General features: G+C 49.3%; 51 non-coding genes and 10 pseudogenes across 51 annotated transcripts; all 61 read left to right on the top strand.

Annotated features, from left to right (window-relative positions):
- Positions 1-31: 31 nt before the first annotated feature.
- On the top strand, positions 32-150 carry LOC149758674 (5S ribosomal RNA). Its single transcript, XR_016408799.1, has one exon. It is a non-coding gene; the product is annotated as a 5S ribosomal RNA (ribosomal RNA).
- Positions 151-396: 246 nt separating this feature from the next.
- Positions 397-515, top strand: LOC149758673 (5S ribosomal RNA). The gene has a single exon (XR_016403314.1). It is a non-coding gene; the product is annotated as a 5S ribosomal RNA (ribosomal RNA).
- Positions 516-763: 248 nt separating this feature from the next.
- On the top strand, positions 764-882 carry LOC149758672 (5S ribosomal RNA). The gene has a single exon (XR_016402119.1). It is a non-coding gene; the product is annotated as a 5S ribosomal RNA (ribosomal RNA).
- A 246-nt stretch (positions 883-1,128) lies between these two features.
- LOC149758671 (5S ribosomal RNA) lies at positions 1,129-1,247 on the top strand (annotated as a pseudogene).
- A 246-nt stretch (positions 1,248-1,493) lies between these two features.
- LOC149758670 (5S ribosomal RNA) lies at positions 1,494-1,612 on the top strand. Its single transcript, XR_016408788.1, has one exon. It is a non-coding gene; the product is annotated as a 5S ribosomal RNA (ribosomal RNA).
- Positions 1,613-1,858: 246 nt separating this feature from the next.
- On the top strand, positions 1,859-1,977 carry LOC149758669 (5S ribosomal RNA). The gene has a single exon (XR_016411907.1). It is a non-coding gene; the product is annotated as a 5S ribosomal RNA (ribosomal RNA).
- A 248-nt stretch (positions 1,978-2,225) lies between these two features.
- On the top strand, positions 2,226-2,344 carry LOC149758668 (5S ribosomal RNA). The gene has a single exon (XR_016402118.1). It is a non-coding gene; the product is annotated as a 5S ribosomal RNA (ribosomal RNA).
- Positions 2,345-2,590: 246 nt separating this feature from the next.
- On the top strand, positions 2,591-2,709 carry LOC149758667 (5S ribosomal RNA; annotated as a pseudogene).
- Positions 2,710-2,955: 246 nt separating this feature from the next.
- On the top strand, positions 2,956-3,074 carry LOC149758666 (5S ribosomal RNA). Its single transcript, XR_016408777.1, has one exon. It is a non-coding gene; the product is annotated as a 5S ribosomal RNA (ribosomal RNA).
- Positions 3,075-3,320: 246 nt separating this feature from the next.
- On the top strand, positions 3,321-3,439 carry LOC149758665 (5S ribosomal RNA). The gene has a single exon (XR_016411906.1). It is a non-coding gene; the product is annotated as a 5S ribosomal RNA (ribosomal RNA).
- A 248-nt stretch (positions 3,440-3,687) lies between these two features.
- LOC149758664 (5S ribosomal RNA) lies at positions 3,688-3,806 on the top strand. The gene has a single exon (XR_016402117.1). It is a non-coding gene; the product is annotated as a 5S ribosomal RNA (ribosomal RNA).
- A 246-nt stretch (positions 3,807-4,052) lies between these two features.
- Positions 4,053-4,171, top strand: LOC149758663 (5S ribosomal RNA; annotated as a pseudogene).
- Positions 4,172-4,417: 246 nt separating this feature from the next.
- LOC149758662 (5S ribosomal RNA) lies at positions 4,418-4,536 on the top strand. The gene has a single exon (XR_016408766.1). It is a non-coding gene; the product is annotated as a 5S ribosomal RNA (ribosomal RNA).
- A 246-nt stretch (positions 4,537-4,782) lies between these two features.
- Positions 4,783-4,901, top strand: LOC149758661 (5S ribosomal RNA; annotated as a pseudogene).
- Positions 4,902-5,148: 247 nt separating this feature from the next.
- LOC149758660 (5S ribosomal RNA) lies at positions 5,149-5,267 on the top strand. Its single transcript, XR_016412550.1, has one exon. It is a non-coding gene; the product is annotated as a 5S ribosomal RNA (ribosomal RNA).
- Positions 5,268-5,513: 246 nt separating this feature from the next.
- Positions 5,514-5,632, top strand: LOC149758659 (5S ribosomal RNA). Its single transcript, XR_016408757.1, has one exon. It is a non-coding gene; the product is annotated as a 5S ribosomal RNA (ribosomal RNA).
- Positions 5,633-5,878: 246 nt separating this feature from the next.
- LOC149758658 (5S ribosomal RNA) lies at positions 5,879-5,997 on the top strand. Its single transcript, XR_016404837.1, has one exon. It is a non-coding gene; the product is annotated as a 5S ribosomal RNA (ribosomal RNA).
- A 248-nt stretch (positions 5,998-6,245) lies between these two features.
- Positions 6,246-6,364, top strand: LOC149758657 (5S ribosomal RNA). The gene has a single exon (XR_016407613.1). It is a non-coding gene; the product is annotated as a 5S ribosomal RNA (ribosomal RNA).
- A 246-nt stretch (positions 6,365-6,610) lies between these two features.
- LOC149758656 (5S ribosomal RNA) lies at positions 6,611-6,725 on the top strand (annotated as a pseudogene).
- Positions 6,726-6,971: 246 nt separating this feature from the next.
- LOC149758655 (5S ribosomal RNA) lies at positions 6,972-7,090 on the top strand. Its single transcript, XR_016408747.1, has one exon. It is a non-coding gene; the product is annotated as a 5S ribosomal RNA (ribosomal RNA).
- A 246-nt stretch (positions 7,091-7,336) lies between these two features.
- LOC149758654 (5S ribosomal RNA) lies at positions 7,337-7,455 on the top strand. The gene has a single exon (XR_016407769.1). It is a non-coding gene; the product is annotated as a 5S ribosomal RNA (ribosomal RNA).
- A 245-nt stretch (positions 7,456-7,700) lies between these two features.
- Positions 7,701-7,819, top strand: LOC149758653 (5S ribosomal RNA). Its single transcript, XR_016404657.1, has one exon. It is a non-coding gene; the product is annotated as a 5S ribosomal RNA (ribosomal RNA).
- A 246-nt stretch (positions 7,820-8,065) lies between these two features.
- LOC149758652 (5S ribosomal RNA) lies at positions 8,066-8,184 on the top strand (annotated as a pseudogene).
- Positions 8,185-8,431: 247 nt separating this feature from the next.
- On the top strand, positions 8,432-8,550 carry LOC149758651 (5S ribosomal RNA). Its single transcript, XR_016408736.1, has one exon. It is a non-coding gene; the product is annotated as a 5S ribosomal RNA (ribosomal RNA).
- A 246-nt stretch (positions 8,551-8,796) lies between these two features.
- Positions 8,797-8,915, top strand: LOC149758650 (5S ribosomal RNA). Its single transcript, XR_016408726.1, has one exon. It is a non-coding gene; the product is annotated as a 5S ribosomal RNA (ribosomal RNA).
- A 246-nt stretch (positions 8,916-9,161) lies between these two features.
- LOC149758649 (5S ribosomal RNA) lies at positions 9,162-9,280 on the top strand. Its single transcript, XR_016411904.1, has one exon. It is a non-coding gene; the product is annotated as a 5S ribosomal RNA (ribosomal RNA).
- Positions 9,281-9,528: 248 nt separating this feature from the next.
- Positions 9,529-9,647, top strand: LOC149758648 (5S ribosomal RNA). Its single transcript, XR_016402116.1, has one exon. It is a non-coding gene; the product is annotated as a 5S ribosomal RNA (ribosomal RNA).
- A 246-nt stretch (positions 9,648-9,893) lies between these two features.
- Positions 9,894-10,012, top strand: LOC149758647 (5S ribosomal RNA; annotated as a pseudogene).
- A 246-nt stretch (positions 10,013-10,258) lies between these two features.
- On the top strand, positions 10,259-10,377 carry LOC149758646 (5S ribosomal RNA). Its single transcript, XR_016408721.1, has one exon. It is a non-coding gene; the product is annotated as a 5S ribosomal RNA (ribosomal RNA).
- A 246-nt stretch (positions 10,378-10,623) lies between these two features.
- On the top strand, positions 10,624-10,742 carry LOC149758645 (5S ribosomal RNA). The gene has a single exon (XR_016404020.1). It is a non-coding gene; the product is annotated as a 5S ribosomal RNA (ribosomal RNA).
- Positions 10,743-10,988: 246 nt separating this feature from the next.
- LOC149758644 (5S ribosomal RNA) lies at positions 10,989-11,107 on the top strand. Its single transcript, XR_016408356.1, has one exon. It is a non-coding gene; the product is annotated as a 5S ribosomal RNA (ribosomal RNA).
- A 247-nt stretch (positions 11,108-11,354) lies between these two features.
- LOC149758643 (5S ribosomal RNA) lies at positions 11,355-11,473 on the top strand. The gene has a single exon (XR_016403454.1). It is a non-coding gene; the product is annotated as a 5S ribosomal RNA (ribosomal RNA).
- A 246-nt stretch (positions 11,474-11,719) lies between these two features.
- Positions 11,720-11,838, top strand: LOC149758642 (5S ribosomal RNA). The gene has a single exon (XR_016400842.1). It is a non-coding gene; the product is annotated as a 5S ribosomal RNA (ribosomal RNA).
- A 246-nt stretch (positions 11,839-12,084) lies between these two features.
- Positions 12,085-12,203, top strand: LOC149758641 (5S ribosomal RNA). Its single transcript, XR_016408355.1, has one exon. It is a non-coding gene; the product is annotated as a 5S ribosomal RNA (ribosomal RNA).
- Positions 12,204-12,450: 247 nt separating this feature from the next.
- Positions 12,451-12,569, top strand: LOC149758640 (5S ribosomal RNA). The gene has a single exon (XR_016400810.1). It is a non-coding gene; the product is annotated as a 5S ribosomal RNA (ribosomal RNA).
- Positions 12,570-12,815: 246 nt separating this feature from the next.
- LOC149758639 (5S ribosomal RNA) lies at positions 12,816-12,934 on the top strand. Its single transcript, XR_016408718.1, has one exon. It is a non-coding gene; the product is annotated as a 5S ribosomal RNA (ribosomal RNA).
- Positions 12,935-13,180: 246 nt separating this feature from the next.
- LOC149758638 (5S ribosomal RNA) lies at positions 13,181-13,299 on the top strand. The gene has a single exon (XR_016411903.1). It is a non-coding gene; the product is annotated as a 5S ribosomal RNA (ribosomal RNA).
- Positions 13,300-13,546: 247 nt separating this feature from the next.
- Positions 13,547-13,665, top strand: LOC149758637 (5S ribosomal RNA). Its single transcript, XR_016402243.1, has one exon. It is a non-coding gene; the product is annotated as a 5S ribosomal RNA (ribosomal RNA).
- A 246-nt stretch (positions 13,666-13,911) lies between these two features.
- Positions 13,912-14,030, top strand: LOC149758636 (5S ribosomal RNA). The gene has a single exon (XR_016406522.1). It is a non-coding gene; the product is annotated as a 5S ribosomal RNA (ribosomal RNA).
- Positions 14,031-14,276: 246 nt separating this feature from the next.
- LOC149758635 (5S ribosomal RNA) lies at positions 14,277-14,395 on the top strand. Its single transcript, XR_016408354.1, has one exon. It is a non-coding gene; the product is annotated as a 5S ribosomal RNA (ribosomal RNA).
- Positions 14,396-14,642: 247 nt separating this feature from the next.
- LOC149758634 (5S ribosomal RNA) lies at positions 14,643-14,761 on the top strand. The gene has a single exon (XR_016406439.1). It is a non-coding gene; the product is annotated as a 5S ribosomal RNA (ribosomal RNA).
- A 246-nt stretch (positions 14,762-15,007) lies between these two features.
- LOC149758633 (5S ribosomal RNA) lies at positions 15,008-15,126 on the top strand. Its single transcript, XR_016412486.1, has one exon. It is a non-coding gene; the product is annotated as a 5S ribosomal RNA (ribosomal RNA).
- Positions 15,127-15,372: 246 nt separating this feature from the next.
- On the top strand, positions 15,373-15,491 carry LOC149758632 (5S ribosomal RNA; annotated as a pseudogene).
- A 247-nt stretch (positions 15,492-15,738) lies between these two features.
- On the top strand, positions 15,739-15,857 carry LOC149758631 (5S ribosomal RNA). Its single transcript, XR_016400440.1, has one exon. It is a non-coding gene; the product is annotated as a 5S ribosomal RNA (ribosomal RNA).
- A 246-nt stretch (positions 15,858-16,103) lies between these two features.
- LOC149758630 (5S ribosomal RNA) lies at positions 16,104-16,222 on the top strand. Its single transcript, XR_016402632.1, has one exon. It is a non-coding gene; the product is annotated as a 5S ribosomal RNA (ribosomal RNA).
- Positions 16,223-16,468: 246 nt separating this feature from the next.
- LOC149758629 (5S ribosomal RNA) lies at positions 16,469-16,587 on the top strand. Its single transcript, XR_016401142.1, has one exon. It is a non-coding gene; the product is annotated as a 5S ribosomal RNA (ribosomal RNA).
- Positions 16,588-16,834: 247 nt separating this feature from the next.
- Positions 16,835-16,953, top strand: LOC149758628 (5S ribosomal RNA). The gene has a single exon (XR_016404775.1). It is a non-coding gene; the product is annotated as a 5S ribosomal RNA (ribosomal RNA).
- A 246-nt stretch (positions 16,954-17,199) lies between these two features.
- LOC149758627 (5S ribosomal RNA) lies at positions 17,200-17,318 on the top strand. Its single transcript, XR_016404019.1, has one exon. It is a non-coding gene; the product is annotated as a 5S ribosomal RNA (ribosomal RNA).
- A 246-nt stretch (positions 17,319-17,564) lies between these two features.
- On the top strand, positions 17,565-17,683 carry LOC149758626 (5S ribosomal RNA; annotated as a pseudogene).
- Positions 17,684-17,930: 247 nt separating this feature from the next.
- Positions 17,931-18,049, top strand: LOC149758625 (5S ribosomal RNA). The gene has a single exon (XR_016408712.1). It is a non-coding gene; the product is annotated as a 5S ribosomal RNA (ribosomal RNA).
- Positions 18,050-18,295: 246 nt separating this feature from the next.
- Positions 18,296-18,414, top strand: LOC149758624 (5S ribosomal RNA). Its single transcript, XR_016401674.1, has one exon. It is a non-coding gene; the product is annotated as a 5S ribosomal RNA (ribosomal RNA).
- Positions 18,415-18,660: 246 nt separating this feature from the next.
- On the top strand, positions 18,661-18,779 carry LOC149758623 (5S ribosomal RNA). The gene has a single exon (XR_016401140.1). It is a non-coding gene; the product is annotated as a 5S ribosomal RNA (ribosomal RNA).
- Positions 18,780-19,025: 246 nt separating this feature from the next.
- On the top strand, positions 19,026-19,144 carry LOC149758622 (5S ribosomal RNA). The gene has a single exon (XR_016404774.1). It is a non-coding gene; the product is annotated as a 5S ribosomal RNA (ribosomal RNA).
- Positions 19,145-19,390: 246 nt separating this feature from the next.
- Positions 19,391-19,509, top strand: LOC149758621 (5S ribosomal RNA). The gene has a single exon (XR_016404772.1). It is a non-coding gene; the product is annotated as a 5S ribosomal RNA (ribosomal RNA).
- Positions 19,510-19,755: 246 nt separating this feature from the next.
- LOC149758620 (5S ribosomal RNA) lies at positions 19,756-19,874 on the top strand. Its single transcript, XR_016404018.1, has one exon. It is a non-coding gene; the product is annotated as a 5S ribosomal RNA (ribosomal RNA).
- Positions 19,875-20,120: 246 nt separating this feature from the next.
- LOC149758619 (5S ribosomal RNA) lies at positions 20,121-20,239 on the top strand (annotated as a pseudogene).
- Positions 20,240-20,486: 247 nt separating this feature from the next.
- Positions 20,487-20,605, top strand: LOC149758618 (5S ribosomal RNA). Its single transcript, XR_016408701.1, has one exon. It is a non-coding gene; the product is annotated as a 5S ribosomal RNA (ribosomal RNA).
- Positions 20,606-20,851: 246 nt separating this feature from the next.
- LOC149758617 (5S ribosomal RNA) lies at positions 20,852-20,970 on the top strand. Its single transcript, XR_016401673.1, has one exon. It is a non-coding gene; the product is annotated as a 5S ribosomal RNA (ribosomal RNA).
- Positions 20,971-21,216: 246 nt separating this feature from the next.
- Positions 21,217-21,335, top strand: LOC149758616 (5S ribosomal RNA). Its single transcript, XR_016401139.1, has one exon. It is a non-coding gene; the product is annotated as a 5S ribosomal RNA (ribosomal RNA).
- A 246-nt stretch (positions 21,336-21,581) lies between these two features.
- Positions 21,582-21,700, top strand: LOC149758615 (5S ribosomal RNA). The gene has a single exon (XR_016404771.1). It is a non-coding gene; the product is annotated as a 5S ribosomal RNA (ribosomal RNA).
- A 246-nt stretch (positions 21,701-21,946) lies between these two features.
- On the top strand, positions 21,947-22,065 carry LOC149758614 (5S ribosomal RNA). Its single transcript, XR_016404770.1, has one exon. It is a non-coding gene; the product is annotated as a 5S ribosomal RNA (ribosomal RNA).
- Positions 22,066-22,167: the final 102 nt, after the last annotated feature.

Raw genomic sequence — 22,167 nt, 5'->3', positions numbered from 1 at the left:
TCATAAAAGGGTGTTTCGATGGGCATGTCATGGGTGCGATCATACCAGCACTAATGCACCGGATCCCATCAGAACTCCGCAGTTAAGCGTGCTTGGGCGAGAGTAGTACTAGGATGGGTGACCCCCTGGGAAGTCCTCGTGTTGCACCCCTTTTATTTTTTGCCCGCTTTTTTATTTTTTGATAATATTTATTTTTAATTTTTCGGCTTTTGGCTTTTCCTCTTCGGATAATTTTTTTTCCCCGAAAATAAACTGAGTCCGGAGACTCGCGGTGCCATGCCGCATAGCGGAACAGCGCGTTGAATCCTACGCCAGAACGGCCCCGGCAGCGCGAATGTCTCGGGCCGTCGAGGTCTGCTGCTTTGTCATAAAAGGGAGTTTCGAAGGGCATGTCATGGGTGCGATCATACCAGCACTAATGCACCGGATCCCATCAGAACTCCACAGTTAAGCGTGCTTGGGCGAGAGTAGTACTAGGATGGGTGACCCCCTGGGAAGTCCTCGTGTTGCACCCTTTTTATTTTTTTCTCCACTTTTTTATTTTTTGATAATATTTATTTTTAATTTTTCGGCTTTTGGCTTTTCCTCTTCGGATAATTTTTTTCCCCCGAAAATAAACTGAGTCCGGAGACTGGCGGTGCCATGCCGCATAGCGGGAATAGCGCGTTGAATCCTACGCCAGAACGGCCCCGGCGGCGCGAATGTCTCGGGCCGTCGAGGTCTGCTGCTTTGTCATAAAAGGGAGTTTCGATGGGCATGTCATGGGTGCGATCATACCAGCACTAATGCACCGGATCCCATCAGAACTCCGCAGTTAAGCGTGCTTGGGCGAGAGTAGTACTAGGATGGGTGACCCCCTAGGAAGTCCTCGTGTTGCACCCCTTTTATTTTTTGCCCGCTTTTTTATTTTTTGATAATATTTATTTTTAATTTTTCGGCTTTTGGCTTTTCCTCTTCGGATAATTTTTTTCCCCCGAAAATAAACTGAGTCCGGAGACTCGCGGTGCCATGCCGCATAGCGGAACAGCGCGTTGAATCCTACGCCAGAACGGCCCCGGCAGCGCGAATGTCTCGGGCCGTCGCGGTCTGCTGCTTTGTCATAAAAGGGAGTTTCGAAGGGCATGTCATGGGTGCGATCATACCAGCACTAATGCACCGGATCCCATCATAACTCCGCAGTTAGGCGTGCTTGGGCGAGAGAAGTACTTGGATGGGTGACCCCCTGGGAAGTCCTCGTGTTGCACCCTTTTTATTTTTTGCCCGCTTTTTTATTTTTTGATAATATTTATTTTTAATTTTTTGGCTTTTGGCTTTTCCTCTTCGGATAATTTTTTCCCCCCGAAAATAAACTGAGTCCGGAGACTGGCGGTGCCATGCCGCATAGCGGAACAGCGCGTTGAATCCTACGCCAGAACGGCCCCGGCTGCGCGAATGTCTCGGGCCGTCGAGGTCTGCTGCTTTGTCATAAAAGGGAGTTTCGAAGGGCATGTCATGGGTGCGATCATACCAGCACTAATGCACCGGATCCCATCAGAACTCCGCAGTTAAGCGTGCTTGGGCGAGAGTAGTACTAGGATGGGTGACCCCCTGGGAAGTCCTCGTGTTGCACCCCTTTTATTTTTTGCCCGCTTTTTTATTTTTTGATAATATTTATTTTTAATTTTTCGGCTTTTGGCTTTTCCTCTTCGGATAATTTTTTTCCCCCGAAAATAAACTGAGTCCGGAGACTCGCGGTGCCATGCCGCATAGCGGAACAGCGCGTTGAATCCTACGCCAGAACGGCCCCGGCAGCGCGAATGTCTCGGGCCGTCGAGGTCTGCTGCTTTGTCATAAAAGGGAGTTTCGAAGGGCATGTCATGGGTGCGATCATACCAGCACTAATGCACCGGATCCCATCAGAACTCCGCAGTTAAGCGTGCTTGGGCGAGAGTAGTACTAGGATGGGTGACCCCCTGGGAAGTCCTCGTGTTGCACCCTTTTTATTTTTTTCTCCACTTTTTTATTTTTTGATAATATTTATTTTTAATTTTTTGGCTTTTGGCTTTTCCTCTTCGGATAATTTTTTTCCCCCGAAAATAAACTGAGTCCGGAGACTGGCGGTGCCATGCCGCATAGCGGGAATAGCGCGTTGAATCCTACGCCAGAACGGCCCCGGCGGCGCGAATGTCTCGGGCCGTCGAGGTCTGCTGCTTTGTCATAAAAGGGAGTTTCGATGGGCATGTCATGGGTGCGATCATACCAGCACTAATGCACCGGATCCCATCAGAACTCCGCAGTTAAGCGTGCTTGGGCGAGAGTAGTACTAGGATGGGTGACCCCCTAGGAAGTCCTCGTGTTGCACCCCTTTTATTTTTTGCCCGCTTTTTTATTTTTTGATAATATTTATTTTTAATTTTTCGGCTTTTGGCTTTTCCTCTTCGGATAATTTTTTTCCCCCGAAAATAAACTGAGTCCGGAGACTCGCGGTGCCATGCCGCATAGCGGAACAGCGCGTTGAATCCTACGCCAGAACGGCCCCGGCAGCGCGAATGTCTCGGGCCGTCGCGGTCTGCTGCTTTGTCATAAAAGGGAGTTTCGAAGGGCATGTCATGGGTGCGATCATACCAGCACTAATGCACCGGATCCCATCATAACTCCGCAGTTAGGCGTGCTTGGGCGAGAGAAGTACTTGGATGGGTGACCCCCTGGGAAGTCCTCGTGTTGCACCCTTTTTATTTTTTGCCCGCTTTTTTATTTTTTGATAATATTTATTTTTAATTTTTTGGCTTTTGGCTTTTCCTCTTCGGATAATTTTTTCCCCCCGAAAATAAACTGAGTCCGGAGACTGGCGGTGCCATGCCGCATAGCGGAACAGCGCGTTGAATCCTACGCCAGAACGGCCCCGGCTGCGCGAATGTCTCGGGCCGTCGAGGTCTGCTGCTTTGTCATAAAAGGGAGTTTCGAAGGGCATGTCATGGGTGCGATCATACCAGCACTAATGCACCGGATCCCATCAGAACTCCGCAGTTAAGCGTGCTTGGGCGAGAGTAGTACTAGGATGGGTGACCCCCTGGGAAGTCCTCGTGTTGCACCCCTTTTATTTTTTGCCCGCTTTTTTATTTTTTGATAATATTTATTTTTAATTTTTCGGCTTTTGGCTTTTCCTCTTCGGATAATTTTTTTCCCCCGAAAATAAACTGAGTCCGGAGACTCGCGGTGCCATGCCGCATAGCGGAACAGCGCGTTGAATCCTACGCCAGAACGGCCCCGGCAGCGCGAATGTCTCGGGCCGTCGAGGTCTGCTGCTTTGTCATAAAAGGGAGTTTCGAAGGGCATGTCATGGGTGCGATCATACCAGCACTAATGCACCGGATCCCATCAGAACTCCGCAGTTAAGCGTGCTTGGGCGAGAGTAGTACTAGGATGGGTGACCCCCTGGGAAGTCCTCGTGTTGCACCCTTTTTATTTTTTTCTCCACTTTTTTATTTTTTGATAATATTTATTTTTAATTTTTTGGCTTTTGGCTTTTCCTCTTCGGATAATTTTTTTCCCCCGAAAATAAACTGAGTCCGGAGACTGGCGGTGCCATGCCGCATAGCGGGAATAGCGCGTTGAATCCTACGCCAGAATGGCCCCGGCGGCGCGAATGTCTCGGGCCGTCGAGGTCTGCTGCTTTGTCGTAAAAGGGAGTTTCGATGGGCATGTCATGGGTGCGATCATACCAGCACTAATGCACCGGATCCCATCAGAACTCCGCAGTTAAGCGTGCTTGGGCGAGAGTAGTACTAGGATGGGTGACCCCCTAGGAAGTCCTCGTGTTGCACCCCTTTTATTTTTTGCCCGCTTTTTTATTTTTTGATAATATTTATTTTTAATTTTTCGGCTTTTGGCTTTTCCTCTTCGGATAATTTTTTTCCCCCGAAAATAAACTGAGTCCGGAGACTCGCGGTGCCATGCCGCATAGCGGAACAGCGCGTTGAATCCTACGCCAGAACGGCCCCGGCAGCGCGAATGTCTCGGGCCGTCGCGGTCTGCTGCTTTGTCATAAAAGGGAGTTTCGAAGGGCATGTCATGGGTGCGATCATACCAGCACTAATGCACCGGATCCCATCATAACTCCGCAGTTAGGCGTGCTTGGGCGAGAGAAGTACTAGGATGGGTGACCCCCTGGGAAGTCCTCGTGTTGCACCCTTTTTATTTTTTGCCCGTTTTTTTATTTTTTGATAATATTTATTTTTAATTTTTTGGCTTTTGGCTTTTCCTCTTCGGATAATTTTTTCCCCCCGAAAATAAACTGAGTCCGGAGACTGGCGGTGCCATGCCGCATAGCGGAACAGCGCGTTGAATCCTACGCCAGAACGGCCCCGGCAGCGCGAATGTCTCGGGCCGTCGAGGTCTGCTGCTTTGTCATAAAAGGGAGTTTCGAAGGGCATGTCATGGGTGCGATCATACCAGCACTAATGCACCGGATCCCATCAGAACTCCGCAGTTAAGCGTGCTTGGGCGAGAGTAGTACTAGGATGGGTGACCCCCTGGGAAGTCCTCGTGTTGCACCCCTTTTATTTTTTGCCCGCTTTTTTATTTTTTGATAACATTTATTTTTTATTTTTCGGCTTTTGGCTTTTCCTCTTCGGATAATTTTTTTCCCCCGAAAATAAACTGAGTCCGGAGACTGGCGGTGCCATGCCGCATAGCGGAACAGCGTGTTGAATCCTACGCCAGAATGGCCCCGGCAGCGCGAATGTCTCGGGCCGTCGAGGTCTGCTGCTTGGTCATAAAAGGGAGTTTCGAAGGGCATGTCTTGGGTGCGATCATACCAGCACTAATGCACCGAATCCTATCAGAACTCCGCAGTTAAGCGTGCTTGGGCGAGAGTAGTACTAGGATGGGTGACCCCCTGGGAAGTCCTCATGTTGCACCCTTTTTATTTTTTGCCCGCTTTTTTATTTTTTGATAATATTTATTTTTAATTTTTTGGCTTTTGGCTTTTCCTCTTAGGATAATTTTTTTCCCCCGACAATAAACTGAGTCCGGAGACTGGCGGTGCCATGCCGCATAGCGGGACTAGCGCGTTGAATCCTACGCCAGAACGGCCCCGGCAGCGCGAATGTCTCGGGCCGTCGAGGTCTGCTGCTTTGTCATAAAAGGGTGTTTCGAAGGGCATATCATGGGTGCGATCATACCAGCACTAATGCACCGGATCCCATCAGAACTCCGCAGTTAAGCGTGCTTGGGCGAGAGTAGTACTAGGATGGGTGACCCCATGGGAAGTCCTCGTGTTGCACCCCTTTTATTTTTTGCCCGCTTTTTTCTTTTTTGATAACATTTATCTTTAATTGTTTGGCTTTTGGCTTTTCCTCTTCGGATAATTTTTTTCTCCCGAAAATAAACTGAGTCCGGAGACTCGCGGTGCCATGCCGCATAGCGGAACAGCGCGTTGAATCCTACGCCAGAACGGCCCCGGCAGCGCGAATGTCTCGGGCCGTCGAGGTCTGCTGCTTCGTCATAAAAGGGAGTTTCGAAGGGCATGTCATGGGTGCGATCATACCAGCACTAATGCACCGGATCCCATCAGAACTCCGCAGTTAAGCGTGCTTGGGCGAGAGTAGTACTAGGATGGGTGACCCCCTGGGAAGTCCTCGTGTTGCACCCCTTTTATTTTTTGCCCGCTTTTTTATTTTTTGATAATATTTATTTTTAATTTTTCGGCTTTTGGCTTTTCCTCTTCGGATAATTTTTTTCTCCCGAAAATAAACTGAGTCCGGAGACTCGCGGTGCCATGCCGCATAGCGGAACAGCGCGTTGAATCCTACGCCAGAACGGCCCCGGCAGCGCGAATGTCTCGGGCCGTCGAGGTCTGCTGCTTCGTCATAAAAGGGAGTTTCGAAGGGCATGTCATGGGTGCGATCATACCAGCACTAATGCACCGGATCCCATCAAAACTCCGCAGTTAAGCGTGCTTGGGCGAGAGTAGTACTAGGATGGGTGACCCCCTGGGAAGTCCTCGTGTTGCACCCTTTTTATTTTTTTCTCCACTTTTTTATTTTTTGATAATATTTATTTTTAATTTTTCGGCTTTTGGCTTTTCCTCTTCGGATAATTTTTTTCCCCCGAAAATAAACTGAGTCCGGAGACTGGCGGTGCCATGCCGCATAGCGGGACCAGCGCGTTGAATCCTACGCCAGAACGGCCCCGGCGGCGCGAATGTCTCGGGCCGTCGAGGTCTGCTGCTTTATCATAAAAGGGAGTTTCGATGGGCATGTCATGGGTGCGATCATACCAGCACTAATGCACCGGATCCCATCATAACTCCGCAGTTAAGCGTGCTTGGGCGAGAGTAGTACTAGGATGGGTGACCCCCAGGGAAGTCCTCGTGTTGCACCCCTTTTATTTTTTGCCCGCTTTTTTATTTTTTGATAATATTTATTTTTAATTTTTCGGCTTTTGGCTTTTCCTCTTCGGATAATTTTTTTCCCCCGAAAATAAACTGAGTCCGGAGACTCGCGGTGCCATGCCGCATTGCGGAACAGCGCATTGAATCCTACACCAGAACGGCCCCGGCAGCGCGAATGCCTCGGGCCGTCGAGGTCTGCTGCTTTGTCATAAAAGGGAGTTTCGAAGGGCATGTCATGGGTGCGATCATACCAGCACTAATGCGCCGGATCCGATCAGAACTCCGCAGTTAAGCGTGCTTGGGCGAGAGTAGTACTAGGATGGGTGACCCCCTGGGAAGTCTGTTGCACCCTTTTTATTTTTTGCCCGCTTTTTTATTTTTTGATAATATTTATTTTTAATTTTTTGGCTTTTGGCTTTTCCTCTTCGGATAATTTTTTCCCCCCGAAAATAAACTGAGTCCGGAGACTGGCGGTGCCATGCCGCATAGCGGAACAGCGCGTTGAATCCTACGCCAGAATGGCCCCGGCAGCGCGAATGTCTCGGGCCGTCAAGGTCTGCTGCTTTGTCATAAAAGGGAGTTTCGAAGGGCATGTCATGGGTGCGATCATACCAGCACTAATGCACCGGATCCCATCAGAACTCCGCAGTTAAGCGTGCTTGGGCGAGAGTAGTACTAGGATGGGTGACCCCCTGGGAAGTCCTCGTGTTGCACCCCTTTTATTTTTTGCCCGCTTTTTTATTTTTTGATAACATTTATTTTTTATTTTTCGGCTTTTGGCTTTTCCTCTTCGGATAATTTTTTTCCCCCGAAAATAAACTGAGTCCGGAGACTGGCGGTGCCATGCCGCATATCGGAAGAGCGTGTTGAATCCTACGCCAGAACGGCCCCGGCAGCGCGAATGTCTCGGGCCGTCGAGGTCTGCTGCTTTGTCATAAAAGGGAGTTTCGAAGGGCATGTCTTGGGTGCAATCATACCAGCACTAATGCACCGGATCCTATCAGAACTCCGCAGTTAAGCGTGCTTGGGCGAGAGTAGTACTAGGATGGGTGACCCCCTGGGAAGTCCTCATGTTGCACCCTTTTTATTTTTTGCCCGCTTTTTTATTTTTTGATAATATTTATTTTTAATTTTTTGGCTTTTGGCTTTTCCTCTTTGGATAATTTTTTCCCCCGATAATAAACTGAGTCCGGAGACTGGCGGTGCCATGCCGCATAGCGGAATAGCGCGTTGAATCCTACGCCAGAACGGCCCCGGCAGCGCGAATGTCTCGGGCCGTCGAGGTCTGCTGCTTTTTCATAAAAGGGAGTTTCGAAGGGCATGTCATGGGTGCGATCATACCAGCACTAATGCACCGGATCCCATCAAAACTCCGCAGTTAAGCGTGCTTGGGCGAGAGTAGTACTAGGATGGGTGACCCCCTGGGAAGTCCTCGTGTTGCACCCCTTTTATTTTTTGCCCGCTTTTTTATTTTTTGATAACATTTATTTTTTATTTTTCGGCTTTTGGCTTTTCCTCTTCGGATAATTTTTTTCCCCCGAAAATAAACTGAGTCCGGAGACTGGCGGTGCCATGCCGCATAGCGGAACAGCGTGTTGAATCCTACGCCAGAACGGCCCCGGCAGCGCGAATGTCTCGGGCCGTCGAGGTCTGCTACTTTGTCATAAAAGGGAGTTTCGAAGGGCATGTCTTGGGTGCGATCATACCAGCACTAATGCACCGGATCCTATCAGAACTCCGCAGTTAAGCGTGCTTCGGCGAGAGTAGTACTAGGATGGGTGACCCCCTGGGAAGTCCTCATGTTGCACCCTTTTTATTTTTTGCCCGCTTTTTTATTTTTTGATAATATTTATTTTTAATTTTTTGGCTTTTGGCTTTTCCTCTTCGGATAATTTTTTTCCCCCGACAATAAACTGGGTCCGGAGACTGGCGGTGCCATGCCGCATAGCGGGACCAGCGCGTTGAATCCTACGCCAGAACGGCCCCGGCAGCGCGAATGTCTCGGGCCGTCGAGGTCTGCTGCTTTGTCATAAAAGGGAGTTTCGAAGGGCGTATCATGGGTGCGATCATACCAGCACTAATGCACCGGATCCCATCAGAACTCCGCAGTTAAGCGTGCTTGGGCGAGAGTAGTACTAGGATGGGTGACCCCCTGGGAAGTCCTCGTGTTGCACCCCTTTTATTTTTTGCCCGCTTTTTTCTTTTTTGATAACATTTATTTTTAATTTTTTGGCTTTTGGCTTTTCCTCTTCGGATAATTTTTTTCCCTCGAAAATAAACTGAGTCCGGAGACTCGCGGTGCCATGCCGCATAGCGGAACAGCGCATTGAATCCTACGCCAGAACGGCCCCGGCAGCGCGAATGTCTCGGGCCGTCGAGGTCTGCTGCTTTGTCATAAAAGGGTGTTTCGATGGGCATGTCATGGGTGCGATCATACCAGCACTAATGCACCGGATCCCATCAGAACTCCGCAGTTAAGCGTGCTTGGGCGAGAGTAGTACTAGGATGGGTGACCCCCTGGGAAGTCCTCGTGTTGCACCCCTTTTATTTTTTGCCCGCTTTTTTATTTTTTGATAATATTTATTTTTAATTTTTCGGCTTTTGGCTTTTCCTCTTCGGATAATTTTTTTTCCCCGAAAATAAACTGAGTCCGGAGACTCGCGGTGCCATGCCGCATAGCGGAACAGCGCGTTGAATCCTACGCCAGAACGGCCCCGGCAGCGCGAATGTCTCGGGCCGTCGAGGTCTGCTGCTTTGTCATAAAAGGGAGTTTCGAAGGGCATGTCATGGGTGCGATCATACCAGCACTAATGCACCGGATCCCATCAGAACTCCGCAGTTAAGCGTGCTTGGGCGAGAGTAGTACTAGGATGGGTGACCCCCTGGGAAGTCCTCGTGTTGCACCCTTTTTATTTTTTTCTCCACTTTTTTATTTTTTGATAATATTTATTTTTAATTTTTCGGCTTTTGGCTTTTCCTCTTCGGATAATTTTTTTCCCCCGAAAATAAACTGAGTCCGGAGACTGGCGGTGCCATGCCGCATAGCGGGAATAGCGCGTTGAATCCTACGCCAGAACGGCCCCGGCGGCGCGAATGTCTCGGGCCGTCGAGGTCTGCTGCTTTGTCATAAAAGGGAGTTTCGATGGGCATGTCATGGGTGCGATCATACCAGCACTAATGCACCGGATCCCATCAGAACTCCGCAGTTAAGCGTGCTTGGGCGAGAGTAGTACTAGGATGGGTGACCCCCTAGGAAGTCCTCGTGTTGCACCCCTTTTATTTTTTGCCCGCTTTTTTATTTTTTGATAATATTTATTTTTAATTTTTCGGCTTTTGGCTTTTCCTCTTCGGATAATTTTTTTCCCCCGAAAATAAACTGAGTCCGGAGACTCGCGGTGCCATGCCGCATAGCGGAACAGCGCGTTGAATCCTACGCCAGAACGGCCCCGGCAGCGCGAATGTCTCGGGCCGTCGCGGTCTGCTGCTTTGTCATAAAAGGGAGTTTCGAAGGGCATGTCATGGGTGCGATCATACCAGCACTAATGCACCGGATCCCATCATAACTCCGCAGTTAGGCGTGCTTGGGCGAGAGAAGTACTTGGATGGGTGACCCCCTGGGAAGTCCTCGTGTTGCACCCTTTTTATTTTTTGCCCGCTTTTTTATTTTTTGATAATATTTATTTTTAATTTTTTGGCTTTTGGCTTTTCCTCTTCGGATAATTTTTTTCCCCCGAAAATAAACTGAGTCCGGAGACTGGCGGTGCCATGCCGCATAGCGGAACAGCGCGTTGAATCCTACGCCAGAACGGCCCCGGCTGCGCGAATGTCTCGGGCCGTCGAGGTCTGCTGCTTTGTCATAAAAGGGAGTTTCGAAGGGCATGTCATGGGTGCGATCATACCAGCACTAATGCACCGGATCCCATCAGAACTCCGCAGTTAAGCGTGCTTGGGCGAGAGTAGTACTAGGATGGGTGACCCCCTGGGAAGTCCTCGTGTTGCACCCCTTTTATTTTTTGCCCGCTTTTTTATTTTTTGATAACATTTATTTTTTATTTTTCGGCTTTTGGCTTTTCCTCTTCGGATAATTTTTTTCCCCCGAAAATAAACTGAGTCCGGAGACTGGCGGTGCCATGCCGCATAGCGGAACAGCGCGTTGAATCCTACGCCAGAACGGCCCCGGCAGCGCGAATGTCTCGGGCCGTCGAGGTCTACTGCTTTGTCATAAAAGGGAGTTTCGAAGGGCATGTCATGGGTGCGATCATACCAGCACTAATGCACCGGATCTCATCAGAACTTCGCAGTTAAGCGTGCTTGGGCGAGAGTAGTACTAGGATGGGTGACCCCCTGGGAAGTCCTCGTGTTGCACCCCTTTTATTTTTTGCCCGCTTTTTTATTTTTTGATAACATTTATTTTTTATTTTTCGGCTTTTGGCTTTTCCTCTTCGGATAATTTTTTTTCCCCGAAAATAAACTGAGTCCGGAGACTGGCGGTGCCATGCCGCATAGTGGAACAGCGTGTTGAATCCTACGCCAGAACGGCCCCGGCAGCGCGAATGTCTCGGGCCGTCGAGGTCTGCTACTTTGTCATAAAAGGGAGTTTCGAAGGGCATGTCTTGGGTGCGATCATACCAGCACTAATGCACCGGATCCTATCAGAACTCTGCAGTTAAGCGTGCTTGGGCGAGAGTAGTACTAGGATGGGTGACCCCCTGGGAAGTCCTCATGTTGCACCCTTTTTATTTTTTGCCCGCTTTTTTATTTTTTGATAATATTTATTTTTAATTTTTTGGCTTTTGGCTTTTTCTCTTCGGATAATTTTTTTCCCCCGACAATAAACTGGGTCCGGAGACTGGCGGTGCCATGCCGCATAGCGGGACCAGCGCGTTGAATCCTACGCCAGAACGGCCCCGGCAGCGCGAATGTCTCGGGCCGTCGAGGTCTGCTGCTTTGTCATAAAAGGGAGTTTCGAAGGGCATATCATGGGTGCGATCATACCAGCACTAATGCACCTGATCCCATCAGAACTCCGCAGTTAAGCGTGCTTGGGCGAGAGTAGTACTAGGATGGGTGACCCCCTGGGAAGTCCTCGTGTTGCACCCCTTTTATTTTTTGCCCGCTTTTTTATTTTTTGATAACATTTATTTTTTATTTTTCGGCTTTTGGCTTTTCCTCTTCGGATATTTTTTTTCCCCCGAAAATAAACTGAGTCCGGAGACTGGCGGTGCCATGCCGCATAGCGGAACAGCGCGTTGAATCCTACGCCAGAACGGCCCCGGCAGCGCGAATGTCTCGGGCCGTCGAGGTCTGCTGCTTTGTCATAAAAGGGAGTTTCGAAGGGCATGTCATGGGTGCGATCATACCCGCACTAATGCACCGGATCCCATCAGAACTCCGTAGTTAAGCGTGCTTGGGCGAGAGTAGTACTAGGATGGGTGACCCCCTGGGAAGTCCTCGTGTTGCACCCCTTTTATTTTTTGCCCGCTTTTTTATTTTTTGATAACATTTATTTTTTATTTTTCGGCTTTTGGCTTTTCCTCTTCGGATAATTTTTTTCCCCCGAAAATAAACTGAGTCCGGAGACTGGCGGTGCCATGCCGCATAGCGGAACAGCGTGTTGAATCCTACACCAGAACGGCCCCGGCAGCGCGAATGTCTCGGGCCGTCGAGGTCTGCTACTTTGTCATAAAAGGGAGTTTCGAAGGGCATGTCTTGGGTGCGATCATACCAGCACTAATGCACCGGATCCTATCAGAACTCTGCAGTTAAGCGTGCTTGGGCGAGAGTAGTACTAGGATGGGTGACCCCCTGGGAAGTCCTCATGTTGCACCCTTTTTATTTTTTGCCCGCTTTTTTATTTTTTGATAATATTTATTTTTAATTTTTTGGCTTTTGGCTTTTCCTCTTCGGATAATTTTTTTCCCCCGACAATAAACTGGGTCCGGAGACTGGCGGTGCCATGCCGCATAGCGGGACCAGCGCGTTGAATCCTACGCCAGAACGGCCCCGGCAGCGCGAATGTCTCGGGCCGTCGAGGTCTGCTGCTTTGTCATAAAAGGGAGTTTCGAAGGGCGTATCATGGGTGCGATCATACCAGCACTAATGCACCGGATCCCATCAGAACTCCGCAGTTAAGCGTGCTTGGGCGAGAGTAGTACTAGGATGGGTGACCCCCTGGGAAGTCCTCGTGTTGCATCCCTTTTATTTTTTGCCCGCTTTTTTCTTTTTTGATAACATTTATTTTTAATTTTTTGGCTTTTGGCTTTTCCTCTTCGCATAATTTTTTTCCCTCGAAAATAAACTGAGTCCGGAGACTCGCGGTGCCATGCCGCATAGCGGAACAACGCATTGAATCCTACGCCAGAACGGCCCCGGCAGCGCGAATGTCTCGGGCCGTCGAGGTCTGCTGCTTTGTCATAAAAGGGTGTTTCGATGGGCATGTCATGGGTGCGATCATACCAGCACTAATGCACCGGATCCCATCAGAACTCCGCAGTTAAGCGTGCTTGGGCGAGAGTAGTACTAGGATGGGTGACCCCCTGGGAAGTCCTCGTGTTGCACCCCTTTTATTTTTGGCCCGCTTTTTTATTTTTTGATAATATTTATTTTTAATTTTTCGGCTTTTGGCTTTTCCTCTTCGGATAATTTTTTTCCCCCGAAAATAAACTGAGTCCGGAGACTCGCGGTGCCATGCCGCATAGCGGAACAGCGCGTTGAATCCTACACCAGAACGGCCCCGGCAGCGCGAATGTCTCGGGCCGTCGAGGTCTGCTGCTTTGTCATAAAAGGGAGTTTCGAAGGGCATGTCATGGGTGCGATCATACCAGCACTAATGCACCGGATCCCATCAGAACTCCGCAGTTAAGCGTGCTTGGGCGAGAGTAGTACTAGGATGGGTGACCCCCTGGGAAGTCCTCGTGTTGCACCCTTTTTATTTTTTTCTCCACTTTTTTATTTTTTGATAATATTTATTTTTAATTTTTCGGCTTTTGGCTTTTCCTCTTCGGATAATTTTTTTCCCCCGAAAATAAACTGAGTCCGGAGACTGGCGGTGCCATGCCGCATAGCGGAACAGCGCGTTGAATCCTACGCCAGAACGGCCCCGGCAGCGCGAATGTCTCGGGCCGTCGAGGTCTGCTGCTTTGTCATAAAAGGGTGTTTCGATGGGCATGTCATGGGTGCGATCATACCAGCACTAATACACCGGATCCCATCAGAACTCCGCAGTTAAGCGTGCTTGGGCGAGAGAAGTACTAGGATGGGTGACCCCCTAGGAAGTCCTCGTGTTGCACCCCTTTTATTTTTTGCCCGCTTTTTTATTTTTTGATAATATTTATTTTTAATTTTTCGGCTTTTAGCTTTTCCTCTTCGGATAATTTTTTTCCCCCGAAAATAAACTGAGTCCGGAGACTGGCGGTGCCATGCCGCATAGCGGAACAGCGCGTTGAATCCTACGCCAGAACGGCCCCGGCAGCGCGAATGTCTCGGGCCGTCGAGGTCTGCTGCTTTGTCATAAAAGGGAGTTTCGAAGGGCATGTCATGGGTGCGATCATACCAGCACTTATGCACCGGATCTCATCAGAACTCCGCAGTTAAGCGTGCTTGGGCGAGAGTATTACTAGGATGGGTGACCCCCTGGGAAGTCCTCGTGTTGCACCCCTTTTATTTTTTGCCCGCTTTTTTATTTTTTGATAACATTTATTTTTTATTTTTCGGCTTTTGGCTTTTCCTATTCGGATAATTTTTTTCCCCCGAAAATAAACTGAGTCCGGAGACTGGCGGTGCCATGCCGCATAGCGGAACAGCGTGTTGAATCCTACGCCAGAACGGCCCCGGCAGCGCGAATGTCTCGGGCCGTCGAGGTCTGCTACTTTGTCATAAAAGGGAGTTTCGAAGGGCATGTCTTGGGTGCGATCATACCAGCACTAATGCACCGGATCCTATCAGAACTCTGCAGTTAAGCGTGCTTGGGCGAGAGTAGTACTAGGATGGGTGACCCCCTGGGAAGTCCTCATGTTGCACCCTTTTTATTTTTTGCCCGCTTTTTTATTTTTTGATAATATTTATTTTTAATTTTTTGGCTTTTGGCTTTTTCTCTTCGGATAATTTTTTTCCCCCGACAATAAACTGGGTCCGGAGACTGGCGGTGCCATGCCGCATAGCGGGACCAGCGCGTTGAATCCTACGCCAGAACGGCCCCGGCAGCGCGAATGTCTCGGGCCGTCGAGGTCTGCTGCTTTGTCATAAAAGGGAGTTTCGAAGGGCATATCATGGGTGCGATCGTACCAGCACTAATGCACCTGATCCCATCAGAACTCCGCAGTTAAGCGTGCTTGGGCGAGAGTAGTACTAGGATGGGTGACCCCCTGGGAAGTCCTCGTGTTGCACCCCTTTTATTTTTTGCCCGCTTTTTTATTTTTTGATAACATTTATTTTTTATTTTTCGGCTTTTGGCTTTTCCTCTTCGGATAATTTTTTTCCCCCGAAAATAAACTGAGTCCGGAGACTCGCGGTGCCATGCCGCATAGCGGAACAGCGCGTTGAATCCTACGCCAGAACGGCCCCGGCAGCGCGAATGTCTCGGGCCGTCGAGGTCTGCTGCTTTGTCATAAAAGGGAGTTTCGAAGGGCATGTCATGGGTGCGATCATACCAGCACTAATGCACCGGATCCCATCAGAACTCCGTAGTTAAGCGTGCTTGGGCGAGAGTAGTACTAGGATGGGTGACCCCCTGGGAAGTCCTCGTGTTGCACCCCTTTTATTTTTTGCCCGCTTTTTTATTTTTTGATAACATTTATTTTTTATTTTTCGGCTTTTGGCTTTTCCTCTTCGGATAATTTTTTTCCTCCGAAAATAAACTGAGTCCGGAGACTGGCGGTGCCATGCCGCATAGCGGAACAGCGTGTTGAATCCTACACCAGAACGGCCCCGGCAGCGCGAATGTCTCGGGCCGTCGAGGTCTGCTACTTTGTCATAAAAGGGAGTTTCGAAGGGCATGTCTTGGGTGCGATCATACCAGCACTAATGCACCGGATCCTATCAGAACTCTGCAGTTAAGCGTGCTTGGGCGAGAGTAGTACTAGGATGGGTGACCCCCTGGGGAGTCCTCATGTTGCACCCTTTTTATTTTTTGCCCGCTTTTTTATTTTTTGATAATATTTATTTTTAATTTTTTGGCTTTTGGCTTTTCCTCTTCGGATAATTTTTTTCCCCCGACAATAAACTGGGTCCGGAGACTGGCGGTGCCATGCCGCATAGCGGGACCAGCGCGTTGAATCCTACGCCAGAACGGCCCCGGCAGCGCGAATGTCTCGGGCCGTCGAGGTCTGCTGCTTTGTCATAAAAGGGAGTTTCGAAGGGCGTATCATGGGTGCGATCATACCAGCACTATTGCACCGGATCCCATCAGAACTCCGCAGTTAAGCGTGCTTGGGCGAGAGTAGTACTAGGATGGGTGACCCCCTGGGAAGTCCTCGTGTTGCACCCCTTTTATTTTTTGCCCGCTTTTTTCTTTTTTGATAACATTTATTTTTAATTTTTTGGCTTTTGGCTTTTCCTCTTCGCATAATTTTTTTCCCTCGAAAATAAACTGAGTCCGGAGACTCGCGGTGCCATGCCGCATAGCGGAACAACGCATTGAATCCTACGCCAGAACGGCCCCGGCAGCGCGAATGTCTCGGGCCGTCGAGGTCTGCTGCTTTGTCATAAAAGGGTGTTTCGATGGGCATGTCATGCGTGCGATCATACCAGCACTAATGCACCGGATCCCATCAGAACTCCGCAGTTAAGCGTGCTTGGGCGAGAGTAGTACTAGGATGGGTGACCCCCTGGGAAGTCCTCGTGTTGCACCCCTTTTATTTTTGGCCCGCTTTTTTATTTTTTGATAATATTTATTTTTAATTTTTCGGCTTTTGGCTTTTCCTCTTCGGATAATTTTTTTCCCCCGAAAATAAACTGAGTCCGGAGACTCGCGGTGCCATGCCGCATAGCGGAACAGCGCGTTGAATCCTACACCAGAACGGCCCCGGCAGCGCGAATGTCTCGGGCCGTCGAGGTCTGCTGCTTTGTCATAAAAGGGAGTTTCGAAGGGCATGTCATGGGTGCGATCATACCAGCACTAATGCACCGGATCCCATCAGAACTCCGCAGTTAAGCGTGCTTGGGCGAGAGTAGTACTAGGATGGGTGACCCCCAGGGAAGTCCTCGTGTTGCACCCTTTTTATTTTTTTCTCCACTTTTTTATTTTTTGATAATATTTATTTTTAATTTTTCGGCTTTTGGCTTTTCCTCTTCGGATAATTTTTTTCCCCCGAAAATAAACTGAGTCCGGAGACTGGCGGTGCCATGCCGCATAGCGGAACAGCGCGTTGAATCCTACGCCAGAACGGCCCCGGCAGCGCGAATGTCTCGGGCCGTCGAGGTCTGCTGCTTTGTCATAAAAGGGTGTTTCGATGGGCATGTCATGGGTGCGATCATACCAGCACTAATGCACCGGATCCCATCAGAACTCTGCAGTTAAGCGTGCTTGGGCGAGAGTAGTACTAGGATGGGTGACCCCCTAGGAAGTCCTCGTGTTGCACCCCTTTTATTTTTTGCCCGCTTTTTTATTTTTTGATAATATTTATTTTTAATTTTTCGGCTTTTGGCTTTTCCTCTTCGGATAATTTTTTTCCCCCGAAAATAAACTGAGTCCGGAGACTGGCGGTGCCATGCCGCATAGCGGAACAGCGCGTTGAATCCTACGCCAGAACGGCCCCGGCAGCGCGAATGTCTCGGGCCGTCGAGGTCTACTGCTTTGTCATAAAAGGGAGTTTCGAAGGGCATGTCATGGGTGCGATCATACCAGCACTAATGCACCGGATCTCATCAGAACTTCGCAGTTAAGCGTGCTTGGGCGAGAGTAGTACTAGGATGGGTGACCCCCTGGGAAGTCCTCGTGTTGCACCCCTTTTATTTTTTGCCCGCTTTTTTATTTTTTGATAACATTTATTTTTTATTTTTCGGCTTTTGGCTTTTCCTCTTCGGATAATTTTTTTTCCCCGAAAATAAACTGAGTCCGGAGACTGGCGGTGCCATGCCGCATAGCGGAACAGCGTGTTGAATCCTACGCCAGAACGGCCCCGGCAGCGCGAATGTCTCGGGCCGTCGAGGTCTGCTACTTTGTCATAAAAGGGAGTTTCGAAGGGCATGTCTTGGGTGCGATCATACCAGCACTAATGCACCGGATCCTATCAGAACTCTGCAGTTAAGCGTGCTTGGGCGAGAGTAGTACTAGGATGGGTGACCCCCTGGGGAGTCCCCATGTTGCACCCTTTTTATTTTTTGCCCGCTTTTTTATTTTTTGATAATATTTATTTTTAATTTTTTGGCTTTTGGCTTTTCCTCTTCGGATAATTTTTTTCCCCCGACAATAAACTGGGTCCGGAGACTGGCGGTGCCATGCCGCATAGCGGGACCAGCGCGTTGAATCCTACGCCAGAACGGCCCCGGCAGCGCGAATGTCTCGGGCCGTCGAGGTCTGCTGCTTTGTCATAAAAGGGAGTTTCGAAGGGCGTATCATGGGTGCGATCATACCAGCACTAATGCACCGGATCCCATCAGAACTCCGCAGTTAAGCGTGCTTGGGCGAGAGTAGTACTAGGATGGGTGACCCCCTGGGAAGTCCTCGTGTTGCACCCCTTTTATTTTTTGCCCGCTTTTTTCTTTTTTGATAACATTTATTTTTAATTTTTTGGCTTTTGGCTTTTCCTCTTCGCATAATTTTTTTCCCTCGAAAATAAACTGAGTCCGGAGACTCGCGGGGCCATGCCGCATAGCGGAACAACGCATTGAATCCTACGCCAGAACGGCCCCGGCAGCGCGAATGTCTCGGGCCGTCGAGGTCTGCTGCTTTGTCATAAAAGGGTGTTTCGATGGGCATGTCATGTGTGCGATCATACCAGCACTAATGCACCGGATCCCATCAGAACTCCGCAGTTAAGCGTGCTTGGGCGAGAGTAGTACTAGGATGGGTGACCCCCTGGGAAGTCCTCGTGTTGCACCCCTTTTATTTTTGGCCCGCTTTTTTATTTTTTGATAATATTTATTTTTAATTTTTCGGCTTTTGGCTTTTCCTCTTCGGATAATTTTTTTCCCCCGAAAATAAACTGAGTCCGGAGACTCGCGGTGCCATGCCGCATAGCGGAACAGCGCGTTGAATCCTACACCAGAACGGCCCCGGCAGCGCGAATGTCTCGGGCCGTCGAGGTCTGCTGCTTTGTCATAAAAGGGAGTTTCGAAGGGCATGTCATGGGTGCGATCATACCAGCACTAATGCACCGGATCCCATCAGAACTCCGCAGTTAAGCGTGCTTGGGCGAGAGTAGTACTAGGATGGGTGACCCCCAGGGAAGTCCTCGTGTTGCACCCTTTTTATTTTTTTCTCCACTTTTTTATTTTTTGATAATATTTATTTTTAATTTTTCGGCTTTTGGCTTTTCCTCTTCGGATAATTTTTTCCCCCGAAAATAAACTGAGTCCGGAGACTGGCGGTGCCATGCCGCATAGCGGAACAGCGCGTTGAATCCTACGCCAGAACGGCCCCGGCAGCGCGAATGTCTCGGGCCGTCGAGGTCTGCTGCTTTGTCATAAAAGGGTGTTTCGATGGGCATGTCATGGGTGCGATCATACCAGCACTAATGCACCGGATCCCATCAGAACTCTGCAGTTAAGCGTGCTTGGGCGAGAGTAGTACTAGGATGGGTGACCCCCTAGGAAGTCCTCGTGTTGCACCCCTTTTATTTTTTGCCCGCTTTTTTATTTTTTGATAATATTTATTTTTAATTTTTCGGCTTTTGGCTTTTCCTCTTCGGATAATTTTTTTCCCCCGAAAATAAACTGAGTCCGGAGACTGGCGGTGCCATGCCGCATAGCGGAACAGCGCGTTGAATCCTACGCCAGAACGGCCCCGGCAGCGCGAATGTCTCGGGCCGTCGAGGTCTGCTGCTTTGTCATAAAAGGGTGTTTCGATGGGCATGTCATGGGTGCGATCATACCAGCACTAATGCACCGGATCCCATCAGAACTCTGCAGTTAAGCGTGCTTGGGCGAGAGTAGTACTAGGATGGGTGACCCCCTAGGAAGTCCTCGTGTTGCACCCCTTTTATTTTTTGCCCGCTTTTTTATTTTTTGATAATATTTATTTTTAATTTTTCGGCTTTTGGCTTTTCCTCTTCGGATAATTTTTTTCCCCCGAAAATAAACTGAGTCCGGAGACTGGCGGTGCCATGCCGCATAGCGGAACAGCGCGTTGAATCCTACGCCAGAACGGCCCCGGCAGCGCGAATGTCTCGGGCCGTCGAGGTCTACTGCTTTGTCATAAAAGGGAGTTTCGAAGGGCATGTCATGGGTGCGATCATACCAGCACTAATGCACCGGATCTCATCAGAACTTCGCAGTTAAGCGTGCTTGGGCGAGAGTAGTACTAGGATGGGTGACCCCCTGGGAAGTCCTCGTGTTGCACCCCTTTTATTTTTTGCCCGCTTTTTTATTTTTTGATAACATTTATTTTTTATTTTTCGGCTTTTGGCTTTTCCTCTTCGGATAATTTTTTTTCCCCGAAAATAAACTGAGTCCGGAGACTGGCGGTGCCATGCCGCATAGCGGAACAGCGTGTTGAATCCTACGCCAGAACGGCCCCGGCAGCGCGAATGTCTCGGGCCGTCGAGGTCTGCTACTTTGTCATAAAAGGGAGTTTCGAAGGGCATGTCTTGGGTGCGATCATACCAGCACTAATGCACCGGATCCTATCAGAACTCTGCAGTTAAGCGTGCTTGGGCGAGAGTAGTACTAGGATGGGTGACCCCCTGGGGAGTCCTCATGTTGCACCCTTTTTATTTTTTGCCCGCTTTTTTATTTTTTGATAATATTTATTTTTAATTTTTTGGCTTTTGGCTTTTCCTCTTCGGATAATTTTTTTCCCCCGACAATAAACTGGGTCCGGAGACTGGCGGTGCCATGCCGCATAGCGGGACCAGCGCGTTGAATCCTACGCCAGAACGGCCCCGGCAGCGCGAATGTCTCGGGCCGTCGAGGTCTGCTGCTTTGTCATAAAAGGGAGTTTCGAAGGGCGTATCATGGGTGCGATCATACCAGCACTAATGCACCGGATCCCATCAGAACTCCGCAGTTAAGCGTGCTTGGGCGAGAGTAGTACTAGGATGGGTGACCCCCTGGGAAGTCCTCGTGTTGCACCCCTTTTATTTTTTGCCCGCTTTTTTCTTTTTTGATAACATTTATTTTTAATTTTTTGGCTTTTGGCTTTTCCTCTTCGCATAATTTTTTTCCCTCGAAAATAAACTGAGTCCGGAGACTCGCGGTGCCATGCCGCATAGCGGAACAACGCATTGAATCCTACGCCAGAACGGCCCCGGCAGCGCGAATGTCTCGGGCCGTCGAGGTCTGCTGCTTTGTCATAAAAGGGTGTTTCGATGGGCATGTCATGTGTGCGATCATACCAGCACTAATGCACCGGATCCCATCAGAACTCCGCAGTTAAGCGTGCTTGGGCGAGAGTAGTACTAGGATGGGTGACCCCCTGGGAAGTCCTCGTGTTGCACCCCTTTTATTTTTGGCCCGCTTTTTTATTTTTTGATAATATTTATTTTTAATTTTTCGGCTTTTGGCTTTTCCTCTTCGGATAATTTTTTTCCCCCGAAAATAAACTGAGTCCGGAGACTCGCGGTGCCATGCCGCATAGCGGAACAGCGCGTTGAATCCTACACCAGAACGGCCCCGGCAGCGCGAATGTCTCGGGCCGTCGAGGTCTGCTGCTTTGTCATAAAAGGGAGTTTCGAAGGGCATGTCATGGGTGCGATCATACCAGCACTAATGCACCGGATCCCATCAGAACTCCGCAGTTAAGCGTGCTTGGGCGAGAGTAGTACTAGGATGGGTGACCCCCAGGGAAGTCCTCGTGTTGCACCCTTTTTATTTTTTTCTCCACTTTTTTATTTTTTGATAATATTTATTTTTAATTTTTCGGCTTTTGGCTTTTCCTCTTCGGATAATTTTTTCCCCCGAAAATAAACTGAGTCCGGAGACTGGCGGTGCCATGCCGCATAGCGGAACAGCGCGTTGAATCCTACGCCAGAACGGCCCCGGCAGCGCGAATGTCTCGGGCCGTCGAGGTCTGCTGCTTTGTCATAAAAGGGTGTTTCGATGGGCATGTCATGGGTGCGATCATACCAGCACTAATGCACCGGATCCCATCAGAACTCTGCAGTTAAGCGTGCTTGGGCGAGAGTAGTACTAGGATGGGTGACCCCCTAGGAAGTCCTCGTGTTGCACCCCTTTTATTTTTTGCCCGCTTTTTTATTTTTTGATAATATTTATTTTTAATTTTTCGGCTTTTGGCTTTTCCTCTTCGGATAATTTTTTTCCCCCGAAAATAAACTGAGTCCGGAGACTGGCGGTGCCATGCCGCATAGCGGAACAGCGCGTTGAATCCTACGCCAGAACGGCCCCGGCAGCGCGAATGTCTCGGGCCGTCGAGGTCTGCTGCTTTGTCATAAAAGGGTGTTTCGATGGGCATGTCATGGGTGCGATCATACCAGCACTAATGCACCGGATCCCATCAGAACTCTGCAGTTAAGCGTGCTTGGGCGAGAGTAGTACTAGGATGGGTGACCCCCTAGGAAGTCCTCGTGTTGCACCCCTTTTATTTTTTGCCCGCTTTTTTATTTTTTGATAATATTTATTTTTAATTTTTCGGCTTTTGGCTTTTCCTCTTCGGATAATTTTTTTCCCCCGAAAATAAA

This window comes from Phoenix dactylifera, chromosome 4 (assembly GCF_051530095.1).
Source record: "Phoenix dactylifera cultivar Ajwa chromosome 4, Ajwa_hap1_PhDact_Kaust_v1.1, whole genome shotgun sequence".
Classification (NCBI taxonomy): Eukaryota; Viridiplantae; Streptophyta; class Magnoliopsida; order Arecales; family Arecaceae; genus Phoenix; species Phoenix dactylifera.
Note: the sequence above shows the minus strand (reverse complement) of the source record. Positions and strands in the feature narration are given on the sequence as shown.